This window comes from Hesperophylax consimilis, unplaced genomic scaffold (genome assembly GCF_061612785.1).
Source record: "Hesperophylax consimilis isolate HC1 unplaced genomic scaffold, BYU_Hcon_1.0 scaffold_40, whole genome shotgun sequence".
In the NCBI taxonomy this organism is placed as follows: domain Eukaryota; kingdom Metazoa; phylum Arthropoda; class Insecta; order Trichoptera; family Limnephilidae; genus Hesperophylax; species Hesperophylax consimilis.
Window position 1 is genome coordinate 296,383 of NW_028301270.1, and position 13,101 is coordinate 309,483.

Consider the following 13,101-nt stretch of genomic DNA (forward strand, 5'->3'; position numbering starts at 1 on the left):
GCGGAACTCCGAAAACAGACTGAGCCATCTGAGCGATTAATTAAAAGTCAAAGGGCTGAAATTTTGTATCGTACAATCAGGAGTCGGACACTCTACCGACAGAAATGTAGACATTGTGAAAATAATCCCACTTTACATGGGCCCGTATATTGAGAATCAGTTAAAAAATAATTAAAATAAGGGTTTTTTCAGGTATTTTCGGGCTGCCAAATCCAACCGTGGGGCGCACTTGTGATTTGTACAGGGTTAGCAGTTGTGTACTATTAAAGTATTTGCGGGCCCTATACAGTACGCCCTCATTAACCTCAATTATTTGAAATATTCAGAACTAGTTATGTTACTGAGCCATTTTTTTTTGTTTGTTTAACAATAGCTCCACACAGGAAGCCCTGAGGAAAATATTTTTCCTCAGACCTATGTCATCTTTGAAGATGCTGTGTGGAGGGTCTTTTAAAGGAAGGGAAGGAGAGGAAGTTTTGGGAAGGATAAGGTTTGAGGGGTGGGTAGGAAACCGAGGTCTGTGGGTCCAGGAGTGACGGACGTATGAATCCATCCCTCCCACTGCGGTGCAAGACGATGTTCCAAAAGAGTTCTGCCGGAAAGGTCACAAGGTTTCCCTCAACCTGTCTCTCCGGCCTTCCACGTAGCTGGAGGACACATCCACCGCCAAGACCCGAGCAAACCTCACCCCATGAACCCACGCTAAGTCACCAAACCACTTGGGGTGACCTATGGCAGAGGTGTAGTTATCCAATAAATGGTTCCCGGGGTGGCAGTACCAAATTGTAAATAGATTAGAAGATACTTTCCTGAATGTTCGCCTTTCCCCATGGGGTTACCAGTCACGTCTTCCACTCTGGGATGTAGCCGGCAGTAGCTGTAGTATAATCTTCCATAGCCACATATTTATTTATTTATTTTATTTTTATTTATTTATTATTATTACATTTATTACATACAAGATATACAAATATAAAAGGAAGCTTTGACTGTCCAACTAGGAAGTTTCCCGTTTTTGGACAGTCAAATTGGCAGGTTGCGTGTACATAATTCCAGGTACCTAGGTACATGTAAAATATAAAATAAAATTAAAATATAACATATAAATGTAAGAAAGAAAATATTTTTTTAGGAAAATACAATTGAGCAGTAATAAACAATAAAATCCAGATAGGTACATGTACAATATAAAATAAAAATATAATATATCAATGTATGAAAGAAAAATAAAAAAAATATTTTTTAGGTAAATACAAAATACAAAATCGAAGAAATCAACTCAGACTACGTTTTTTAATAATTTTTCTGAATCTGTCCTACTTAAGTCTAATAACCATTTTGTTATTTTAGTACCGAAGGCTGATAATTCACACAGTTTAAATTGAGAGGGGATTTTGTTGTATATTTTTGGTCCCAGGTATGAGAAAACTTTTTGATAAGCCGCAGTATTGCTAGTTGGAATAGAAAGGTCGTTTCTGCTCTTACTTCTGGTTTGATGATTATGATCGACTGTTATCGTTTTGTTTTTATTTTTGTGGACGCAGATTGTTATTTTTTATGTGACACTGTCGAACATCAAGCACATTAAACTCCTTGAAGAGAGCGTCGCTCGAGTATCTGAAGGGTTTCTTCATAATGACGCGTAGAATGGATTTCTGTGCCATCAGTAGCGGGTATAATATTGTTAATCCTGTTCCACCCCATCCAATGCAACCGTAGGTTATGACGGAGTTGCAGAGCCCGTAGTATATTTTTTTAATGTCTTGAGTTTTTATAATTTCCCGCAATGCTATAAATATATAAATAAGTTTGCGCACTTTATTAGCTGTGTTTTCAATTTGTTGTTTCCATTTAAGATGGTTATCCACTATTATACCTAAATATTTAATAGATTTAACACATTTAAGGGTTTCGGATTTACAAGTATGGTTATTATTTCCAAGGCTACACTTAATATTATGTATTGTGAGGTGATGAGGTGTTTTGGGTTGACCTGCAAGGGTAGCGCTAAATGTGAGATATTTTGTTTTTTGTATGTTTAGTGTAAGCAAATTACTGTCCAGCCACTGTTTTACTCTGTTTATACCTAAGTTCGCAAGGTGGTGTGTTTCTTTCCAATCATCTCCTTCAAACAAAATAACTGTATCGTCAGCGAACGTGATAATTTTACCACCAATGTGTTGGTTACAAAGTTCGTTTATGTATATAATAAAGAGAAGGGGCCCAAGTGTACTTCCTTGTGGTACCCCAAAAGTGTATTTTAGTGAAGTGCTAATAGCCTTGTTAATTCTGGTTTGTTGAAATCTATTAGATATATAACTTTCTATCCATTGAAAAGCTTTTCCCTTTATTCCTATATTTCTAAGTCTCTGTAAAAGAATTTTATGAGATATTGTGTCAAATGCCTTGGCCAGGTCCAGGAAAAGGGCAATAGTTTTCTTGCCACGGTTCATATTCCCTGTAGAAGTTTCAGTGAGACATGCGATGGCATCATCCGTTCCCTTACCCGACCGAAAGCCGTATTGGTTAGGACTTAGAATGTTATGTTTCTCCACATATTCGTTTTACCTAGTTTTGAAAAGCTTTTCAATGACTTTGGATATCGCGCTTAATAGTGATATTGGCCTATAGTTTTCTACAAGAGATTTAGGTCCACTTTTGTGAATTGGGACAATTATTGATTTTTTGAAGTGATCAGGAAATATTCCTGATGCAAAACTTAAGTTGTAAATATATGATAGCGGAGCAGAAATCTGATTTTTATTTTTTTTTAGTATTTGTGTATTTAGACTATCTGGACCCTTTGCATGTGTAGTATTAAGGCTGTTGATTATTTTTAAGACCTCTTCTACAGTAGTTGGTTTAATATTAAATGAAAAAGATTGTTCCTTTGTTTCAATTGTCGATGCTAAAGAGTCTTCCGTTTTCTGGGTTTCTAATAATTTTTTTTTGCTAGATTTGATCCAACGGATGCAAAATATTGATTAGTATGACATGCAATTGATTGATTGTCAGTTATAATCAAATTTCCGGTATTTAATTCAGTTACAGATGCATTGGTATTTCTTTTACTTTTAGTTATGTCTCTGACAACATTCCACATGTTTTTGCTGGAATTATCCTTATCAAGTAAGAATTTATAATAACGCTCTTTGCATTTGCGAATAACGGTTTTGCAAATATTACGGTATCGGTACCAGTACCAGTCTGAAGATGGCTTTGACGAGCTGAAACCGGTTACGGTCAAAATAAAATCAAGTGGAATAAAGTTTTTTATTTGTTTTATTATAATATAGTATCGGTAATAGTTTTGCTGTTTAGTATCGTTCAATGGGTCTCGTTTAGCTATTTTATGAAGGTGATTTATTTTGTGTATAGATTTAACAATGCCGTTGGTAATCCATGGTGTGAGATGTATTTTACTATATGGTATGCGTTTAGTTATTGTGTGTTTTGTTATGAATGTATTGATTTCATTAATAAAATAGTTTAGAGCATTGTTAACTTCAGTCTCTTTATAAACATATTCCCAATTTTTATTATTAAGATCATTTAATAAAGCCTCATAATCGATAATCTGTTTGTGATTAATTTTATGTTTTTTGGGTTGATTTTTAAACAATTACACTGATTTATGTTTATTTCTTGTACTAAGGAATTTAATGTGTTGTCGATATATACTACTACTCCGCTATTTTGGTTAATATGCGATGTTGTATGGTATTCGTTATAGCCTGAAATTTGTTTGGCTATGTATGAATCATTTAACCTGCATTCAGTGAGAATTAGTACATGGAACTTTACCACAGCTTTTAATTCTTCCAAAAATATAAGAAAATCATCCAAGTTTCCCATCGTTCGAATATTTTGATGAACAATATTAATCCTATTGGATTCCCAATTAAATTGCACAATTTCGTTAATGTTTTCAAGAATTATTTCAGTATTTGGCACTAAGATACTATCGATTTTATGTTGAAGATCGTTTATTACCATTAGAATTCAAAAATTAATTATTGTTTTCTGGGTAAAGTTTTAAAACAGTATTTTATTATCATATAAATACTTGTAGTACGAAATATGTAGCGACAAAACTGTAAACAAAATGATGTAGTTAGGAAAAATAAAATATATCTGAGTAAGAAATAATATCTGAAATAAAATCCAGGAAATAAATAACGTATGTAGTTAGTGTGTGGCATTTTCTCTTTCAAAAGACAGTAAAAAGTAGTATAAGTATGAACAATAAGTAATATCTGGGTTATATAAAATATGTTGATTAGAGTTCTCTTTTGCCGAATTATTAGTAATATTACTAATAAATCAAATAATAATCTTATAATAAGTGTAGTTACCATTCTAGAGAGAATAAAGATTAAAATTAAAGTTAAAATTAAAATTAGGATTAAAATTATTCCAGTACAAATTGGAGTTATGCAAAAACCTAGGTGTTCATATAATATAGTGCTGTTATGTTATAGAGTATGAAATGGCGATATAAAGCGGTAGTGAGTAGTTTTATCACGATAATTAGAATAAAGAGCAGGTAGTCAGAGCTTCGGTATAGCTTGTTCTGAGTCTATTAATATAGGTCGAGAAGAGTCATCTTTTTTCATGTAGATTAGACCTGCTTTCGTCCAGACGTACCTATATTTACATTCAGTCGCACGTTGGCGAGCTAGATACCAAAGCCGTTTGCCTTTAGACGTGAGGAGTTCTGAGACGTATATGGGTGTAATGGGGCCAGACAATCCGATTGTTCCCGTGTTTAGTTTGTCCCCAAGTCTTGAATTTAAGGCTGAGTTTACTTGTTCATGTAGTTTTTCCAAATTATTTATTCGATATTTTAAATCTTCTTGCTGTTGAGATATGTTTTGAATGGTTTTTAATATTTCATTATTTTGGAGCAGGATTGCATCGTATTTTTTTCCAACAGATTCATTAACTGAGTCTTTGAAATTTGCGAATTCAGTTAAAAATAGATCGATTGTCAGATTACTAGAGCCATCTGTGGTTGTTGGTGGTAAGTTCACACTGGCGTATGATGAGGCGGCAATTGTAGATTTTGGTGTTGATGATGGTTGTTTATTAGGTTTCTCGATAGATGTCAGTTCTAGATTTTTTTCAGACGTATTTTTTTTGGAGTTTTTTTGTGTTTTTGTGCAAAGTTTGCAGCGCCACTGTAAAATCTTAGTTCCTCGCCGTGAGGTCTCTGCGATATCGGATATTTTATTTGATTAATTTGTGTTATTTCACAATTAATTAATTAAAATAATATATAGTATATTTGCGGCACGTTCCAGAGTGGAAGATACTACCAGGATCGCCCTGGTGTAAGACCACCATTCAGAATTGAAACGTTGCTCCAAATGGCTTTAGCCGTGTTTAGTGACTAGATCTGAATAGCCAGGTACTTCCCCACCTTCCTCTTTCCCTTCCCCACTTACCTTCAGCCTCACAACATCCCCCAATTGGGGATGCCATAGTCTCACTGGCTCCAGACGGGAGCAGTTGGGACTCTTGTGAGGTATTCACTGTAAAAAAAAAAAAAAAAAAATCGGCACAAATGAAGTGGTAGTTATCGTCGCAGATACAACATGAGATGAAGTCTGACGGGGTGTCAATGTTTTTTTTACAGATGGAGCATAGTGTATTCATTAAGGTAGTTGATTTCAAAGTTTCACACAAAAGAAAAAAACGACACATTGCTTGTTTCTTGTATGAGAGATGGCAGAGCCTTTGTGACGCTAAAAACGCCTTTGGGATAGGTTTTTTGTGTTTATATAATGATCGAGTCACTTTTGCACTGATTTGTATTTTGTGGTACAAACACCAGAATAATGACGAGTATTCCGCCTTAGCGAGATAATTTGTGGGATAAAAAATTCACTGTCCCAACGCGCACTCTACTGATTAGACGAGTTAACCACTTTTTTAGTTTGATTTTCTAGTATTATGATTGTTAAAGCTAGATCAATTGAAGCAGCTGTCAAAATACGTCAACACTGGTAGACAATATGTTGCCATGAATATTGCACAAGTCTTGTGTTTTAATAAAATTTTGCACAAATTCATTGTTTGGTAAAATAAAAAACAAATTTGAAAAAATTCACATTTTCATTTTTTTATTTTCAGACATTCTTAAAAACTTTCATTAGGAAATTCTACAGAACTAAAACAAACTTAAAAACTATTTAAGTAATGATTTTTACATAATTGCAGTTTAAAATTATATACAATACGTTATACAAAACTGACATTATCAGAGTTTAACAAAATAGAGAAATAAATCATATTAAAAAAAAAATTGCATTCATTTTCAACTAATTAATTATTTAAAATAATATGCATACCAAATCTTTATCAGACTGAAAAAAAAACTCATAGATACAACGAGTAACGAGTCAATAGCTACTTTACTTGGCACCAACTGAATCGCATGACTTTACGTTTCATGACGTTGGCTCATAACGTATGTTACTGGAGTCGTTCGAGCATTCGTTAAGCATCTTGCAAGGAGAAATCTCTTTTTCTCTGCAGTTCTTTAGGTAAGGGCAATTTCTTCACACGATGATTATTTATAAATGTATTTATCTGTTTCCACGATCGTGTTGATAAGATTCCCCTTTCTCTTTTAATTTCGTTGATTTTTCCAGCGCCTGGATCTCTTCCTTCGACAAAGTAATTTTCAAAGTTTTTATAAAGCGCATCTTTTTCTTTCTCATCCCATCTCCTTCTAATTATGTTACCCTTTCTTTTTGCAAGTGAATGAGTCGGTAATGTATTACTTTCAGCCTCCTCTAAACAATTATCCGATGTATCCATATTAGAATTCACATTCTCTTTTACTGTTTCTTCAGTCAACAAATTTGGTTCAGTAGGTAGAGGGTCAGAATTGTCTATTTCGTTTTGACAAGTAATGTTCGTTTTATCAGATTTTCTTAAGGAACCTTTTTTTTCTTCAGCTAATTGTAGTAAATTCAAGCCAACTTTACCTTTCTCGAGGGCCGGGTGGGGTATTATATAATTGCCCTTATTTGTACCTGGTGTATGCCCTAAGAAATGGGACAATGCATTCACATATGCATTATTTTTTCCAGCTACTTGGCTCATGGTTGCAACATGGTGTCGTAGCCCAGTTGAAGTCATATGATCCGGATTTATGAGGGAAAACTTACTTCTTAGGTCTCTTAGAATTTGCGTACCACAGAAATAAGGTTCACCTGCTGCCTTTGGAAATAAGTATTTGTTTTCATTTGAAATTCCAACTAAATGTCGGTATGCAAATAGAGTGTCTATATTTTTTTTCATTTGATCTCGAAGAAGAATTGGAACTGTTCTTCCTCTTTTTCCTGGAATATGGAAGCAGTTTAAAGCATTTATAGCATTTTGTTCCTCAGAACTCATGATTTCCATAATTTCTTTAGGAATATCTTGTTTTTCATGTTGGCCGGCTATATAATTTTCCAAAGGTGCTCTCGCTACCTCACCAGCTCTTCTCCTATTAAATATTATAATATGAGCAATTGTTGTTTTACAAAGTTCCTCATAGACCGCATAAGATTTTTCATTTTCAAATCGTTGTGCTATATTCAGTTCTAGTTTCATAACTTCGTCGCACATTTTTTTAAGATCGATAGTTGAAGGCATAGCATCAGATTTCAACATTTTTTGTTTTTTTCTTGATTTTTCAGCATTGGTAGATATTTCTAACTTCCAAGAATGATTTAAGACCGTTTTAAAATCAGACAATTTATTTTTTTAAATTTCTTTCGATGAAGTGGTTAGCGTAGAATTCTGTATTGTTCGACGAATAAAGATATCAGCACAATCTTTTATAGCCGTACAAAGTCGTTGAGGCATGCTAGGAATTTTTACAGAACCTGTAATTTCATCGTAACCACTATTTATCTGTACGGTTTTAATAAAAACATCAAAATGCACAGGGTCAAACGCTAAATCAAAGGTTGAAATTGAAGGTTTCGGTTCTATAATAACTATATACAGCTTGGCTAAATCCCTCATCTTCGATGTTATATGTGTCTTCAAATGGTGTTCCGTGTGATTACTTAATAATAAAGACCCATATAAACATATTAATGGGTCAGACATTGCTATTTTTGCAATATTATCATTTTGAAATACAGGAAATATTTGAGTTCTCAAAGATTCTCAAATTTCAGAATTGTCTGGGCATAGTAATATAGAAGATGATTTTAACATCCACAGTCTTCCTTGGACGGCGATACGGTATCATTATTCCATCTGGTTTACTGATAACGTTCTGATTATAAAGATAATTACCTATGTTTCTTATTTGCCTTGAAATCAATTCTCGCTTTCTTTTTCTTTCTCGCAGATCAGTATCCAAAATTTTATTGTATTCAATAACTTCTGCCTCTAAGGGATGTTGGGTGCTAATACAATAGTGATAGGAATCATGGTCTCAAGTGAACGTGAAGTGACGTGTGAAGTTCGTTACCAGTTTAGTACAATAAGGACATGAGTTTTTACGGTCATGCACTCGTGCTCCTTTACTAGTAGAAATAGTGCTTCGAGTTGTAGTCGATGACACTTCGATTGCCTCCTGCTTCTCTAAATGATGTTGCTCATCATCGGCGTTGGAAATTTTCATATCTAAAAAAGAACAATACATTAATTAGCTTTCTTTAAACTTAATTAGTAAAACCTCAAATTATAAACAAGCAGTAATTTTTAATGAAACACTAGTATATATTGAATTATTTCGCGGATAAGCGATAAGCCGCCATAGATCAGTGGTCAGAGCTGTCGACCGGAAATTGAGGGGACACGGGTTCGAGTCCCGTTGGCGTCATGTATCTTTTATCAGGAGTTTTTTTCAATTCGGATGAGTGTTTCAGGCGAATAATTATTGCTTGTAAAATAATTATAATTAAATTAAATTATTTAATTAAATGAAGACAATATTAGCATCACTCAATCTAAAATCTGAAACAGAAAAGATACGGTCACATCTGGGACTCGCACCTAGGACCTTCGGCTTTCTGGGCCGCACCTCTGACCATATAATAATCAAATTATATGTTACGTATTGATTGTTTCAAGAGTATTAAACATGTTTTCTGTAGATACCTGATTCAGTCGAAGAAGTAACGTTGTTCGGTTTGTATAGTGAATCATCATCGTCGGACATCGACGGACCCCTTTCTAACATTACTTCAGTTTTGGTTTCTAAAATAAAGCATAATATATTATATATTTATCTAATAATAATAGCTCAATGTAGTAAGTAAGTCAAACAAATGTGAAACCTATCCTAATATAATGACAAAATAACAGACTTATTACGCATTTGCAAGGGAATATTAATTAGCAGCATTTCTGATATTACCTACACTGAAAAAAATGAGTTAGCTAAAGTGTTAAGCTAATTGAAGTTGTGTAACCATCGCCTAAAGTTCAGCTACTTTACCTAAAATACTTTATGTGCAGATACCGTCGTTGTTTAGTAAAATGTGCTTGAGCTATTACAACTAAACTTTAATAATAGCACACTAAAAGCATACTTACCTAAACAAAATAATCGGTTTGGTTAATCAAGCTAAAGTAATTTACTAAACCTATTTCACTTTAGTAACTTAAGTTTATGTGTTACTTCCCAAAGTATTTAGCTAAATTTAACTAAACATCTAGTTTGGTTAAATGTTTTGTTCATATAGCAAAACTGAGGTTGGAATATCTAAATTTGGTATTTTTACATAACAATTAGTTGCTTTGCACAAACTTAGGCAAAGTGCAACAAAACTTTAGTTAAAATCTCCCGAACTTTGGTAGATCTTTTTATCGTCGCTAACGGTCGACGCGCAGGTGTTCATTTACGACGCAGTTCTCAGATCGCCACAGTTCGCACCATACGTGAATTGACGTTCGTTGCGCGCGTTGCGAATTTATTTTTGAATTGAATTGAATTTATGTTAACCGCTGTTCCTAGTTCCTAGTGATATGGCAGACAAAACCGTGGAGGATTATTTAATTTCTTGGAATCTGGAGGCTTACATAGAAACATTTAAAGGTGAGTTTTCTTTTTTCATTTTGTTATTGATTTAGAATTTAGATCATGGAACTATGATATTATATATTATGGTAATATCCATTCTATTTGATTTAGAAACTGGCACCTTCATTATTCCATGACTCAAGTACCTACGCAATAGATTTAGAAGATTTGTATTTATTATGTACCTAGTTTGAAGAGTGCGTGTTGACGCTACAACCAAGATTGTGTCAGGAGTCATGACACAAGTTACAGAGAGTGGTATATAAAAAAATAATAATTGGATCACTTGTATAGCGCCGTTTTTGTGCAAAATCACCTCAAGGGCGCCTTTATTTCTTTGTTTGTTTCCGCCAGTATTATTTTGTATTGAACGAATGTTGTTTGAAACTGTAGTATTTTCTAAGTTACAATTTTACCCTAGCCAGAAACTAAATCATAGCAGGTTATATTTAATTTTAATAAATGTGTATTGCAAATTATTAATTCGGACATAACATTTTGAACATTGAATTCTGTTGTTTTTTTTTTTGGGAGGGATATTTTTTTTTAAATACAGGGTGACCACCCATTGTTAATGTTTACATTTGAAATTTTCATATAAATGAAATAATTTCATTATTAAAACTATTTTATCTCCGCTTGATTCATGATACAGGGTGTTCGGTATCTGCTGTTGTATAAATATACATTTTTTTTATGAATAATTTTCATTTCTTTGAAAAATAAATTTTTATTTTCTTGTTTTGAAATTTTTTGTATTATCTCGTCGTTTTTTTTCTTTATTTCAGACTCAAGCCATAGACTCGAAAACACTCCTGATAATATCTCAAGATGATATTAAAGAATTGATTCCGACTGTAGGGCACCGGGCACTGCCTACAGCACACATTAATGCGCTCAAGGATGTTATTAATCCACCTGTCATAAGTGTAAGTTTTTAAAAGCAGTAATGATGACATATTGTATACCTAGGCCTTTTTTGGCTAACCATTTGGAAATAGGTGTACCGGACGCGATTTTGATACAAAAATAATAGTATTTAAAATAATAATTCCTGTAATTAATGAATAAATCGACTGCCGGGGGGGTCAAGCAATTCCAAAGGGATAAAAACAAAGCTTGACCCCTTCACCCTTTCTTTCCCCTTTGTGTACATACCCGCTTTTTGTTTCAGATTGAAGATATACCTTCAACTTCCAAACAAACAACGCCCATATATTATCAACACGATGACTTCCTTGTAAATGACATTTCATTGTTGGAAAATAAAAACAAATCACAAAGAATAACGCAAGAAGCTTTTGAAGAGCAAATTTCGAATGTAAGTTAAATAATTTTAGTAAGTTTCAGATACCTAAGTAACTTAGGTTAATTGTTTTATACATTCCGATATATGTATTTTAGTAGTGGCAGCGTAGAATAGCCATCCTGTGACTGATATTATGATGATTATAGAAGTGGTTATTAGTTATGTAATCAATATGCAATTTAATTTTGTTTTCCAGGACTTACGTAATCATCTCCTATCAATCAATGAAGGGCAAGCACTTTTAATGCAGTTTGAGTCAAAGGGTCTGTTGGACAATTCTGCCAGACTGTGCAGTACTATTATAAGTAAGGAATTGCAGGGTAATCCAGATAGATCCATTACAAGCAAGAGATTTTATGAATTTGCTTTTCAAATCACCAAAGTCTTTAATAAAGAAAGCGCAGCTGTATATTTCACCCCATATGTGTGTTTTGGGCCTACCCAAAAAATTGCTGCTAAAGGTAAATTACTAGACACATACAGGCAGCGCCGAAAAGAATTTGCCAAATCAGGACACAAACATCTTTTACTATATTTAAAAAAAAAAATATAATAAAAAATGATAATATAAATGTGTGTATGATCAAACGTGTTTTCTTTTTTGAGGCTTTGCCGGTAGCTGGAAACAATATTTTGAGAGACGATTCTTAACAAAATAACTTTTATATGCATGAGGTTTTTAATAAGTACTTTCTAGTCTTACAAAACATAATATTTATTTATTTAGGTTTCATCTCTCAAAAGGGTTGTAATAAACTACCTGCAACTCAAAGTATTTAACCCATGATTCTGAATTATGGGTATAATCCTTCGAGTTGATGGTGGTTACATTTACACCCTGTATTGTTTTCAGCTAAACTGCAAAGCTGCACTTCCTATTTAATTTAGATAATCTAACCAAAAAGCTAAGCTACAGTACCTAAAGCTAGCTAGCAGTAGAGAGCTAAAACACCTATATCGGTAGGGCTATTCCAACCGAAGTTTAGTTAATCAACCTAACCATTTTGTAATATTAACTAAATAATAAGGTTACTACATCTAAACAGTTAAGTTTTTCTAACCGAACACTACAAAATGGTTTAGGTATATAATTTTTAGTTTAGGTAACACAACTAAACACAAAGCTGTCTCAGCCGATTAGTTTAGCTAGAATACCTGAATCGTTAAGCTGTCATAAATACAGTTAAGGTAACACAACTAAACACAAAGCTGTCTCAACCGATTAGTTTAGCTAGAATATCTGAATCGTTAAGCTGTCATAAATACAGTTTAGGTAACACAACTTAACACAAAGCTGTCTCAACCGATTAGTTTAGCTAGAATATCTGAATCGTTAAGCTGTCATAAATACAGTTTAGGTAACACAACTAAACACAAAGCTGTCTCAACCGATTAGTTTAGCTAGAATATCTGAATCGTTAAGCTGTCATAAATACAGTTTAGGTAACACAACTAAACACAGAAAGCTGTCTCAACCGATTAGTTTAGCTAGAATATCTGAATCGTTAAGCTGTCATAAATAAACTGCTGTTTAGCAAACAGTAGCTAAAAGTTCGGCAGTCACCACAGCAACTAAACTGTTTAGTAGATAATTACTGAAAATTTGGTAAATCGTACCTAAACATTTCTTTCAGTGTATAACAATTTACTACAAGCTAAGGTAGCTCTGTAATATTTCAGATTATTATCTAACTAACTAACTAACCATCACGCCGTTTCCGCGCAGGGGTAGGCAGAGTAATAATTTTACTGC

The 13,101-nt window shown here is 33.5% G+C and overlaps 1 long non-coding RNA gene across 1 annotated transcript; it reads left to right on the forward strand.

The window, feature by feature from the left end:
* The first annotated feature begins 9,986 nt into the window (after window positions 1–9,986).
* LOC149408949 (uncharacterized) lies at window positions 9,987–11,288 on the forward strand. Its single transcript, XR_016305340.1, has 3 exons — window positions 9,987–10,054; window positions 10,828–10,968; window positions 11,214–11,288. It is a non-coding gene; the product is annotated as an uncharacterized LOC149408949 (long non-coding RNA).
* The last annotated feature ends 1,813 nt before the right edge of the window (window positions 11,289–13,101 follow it).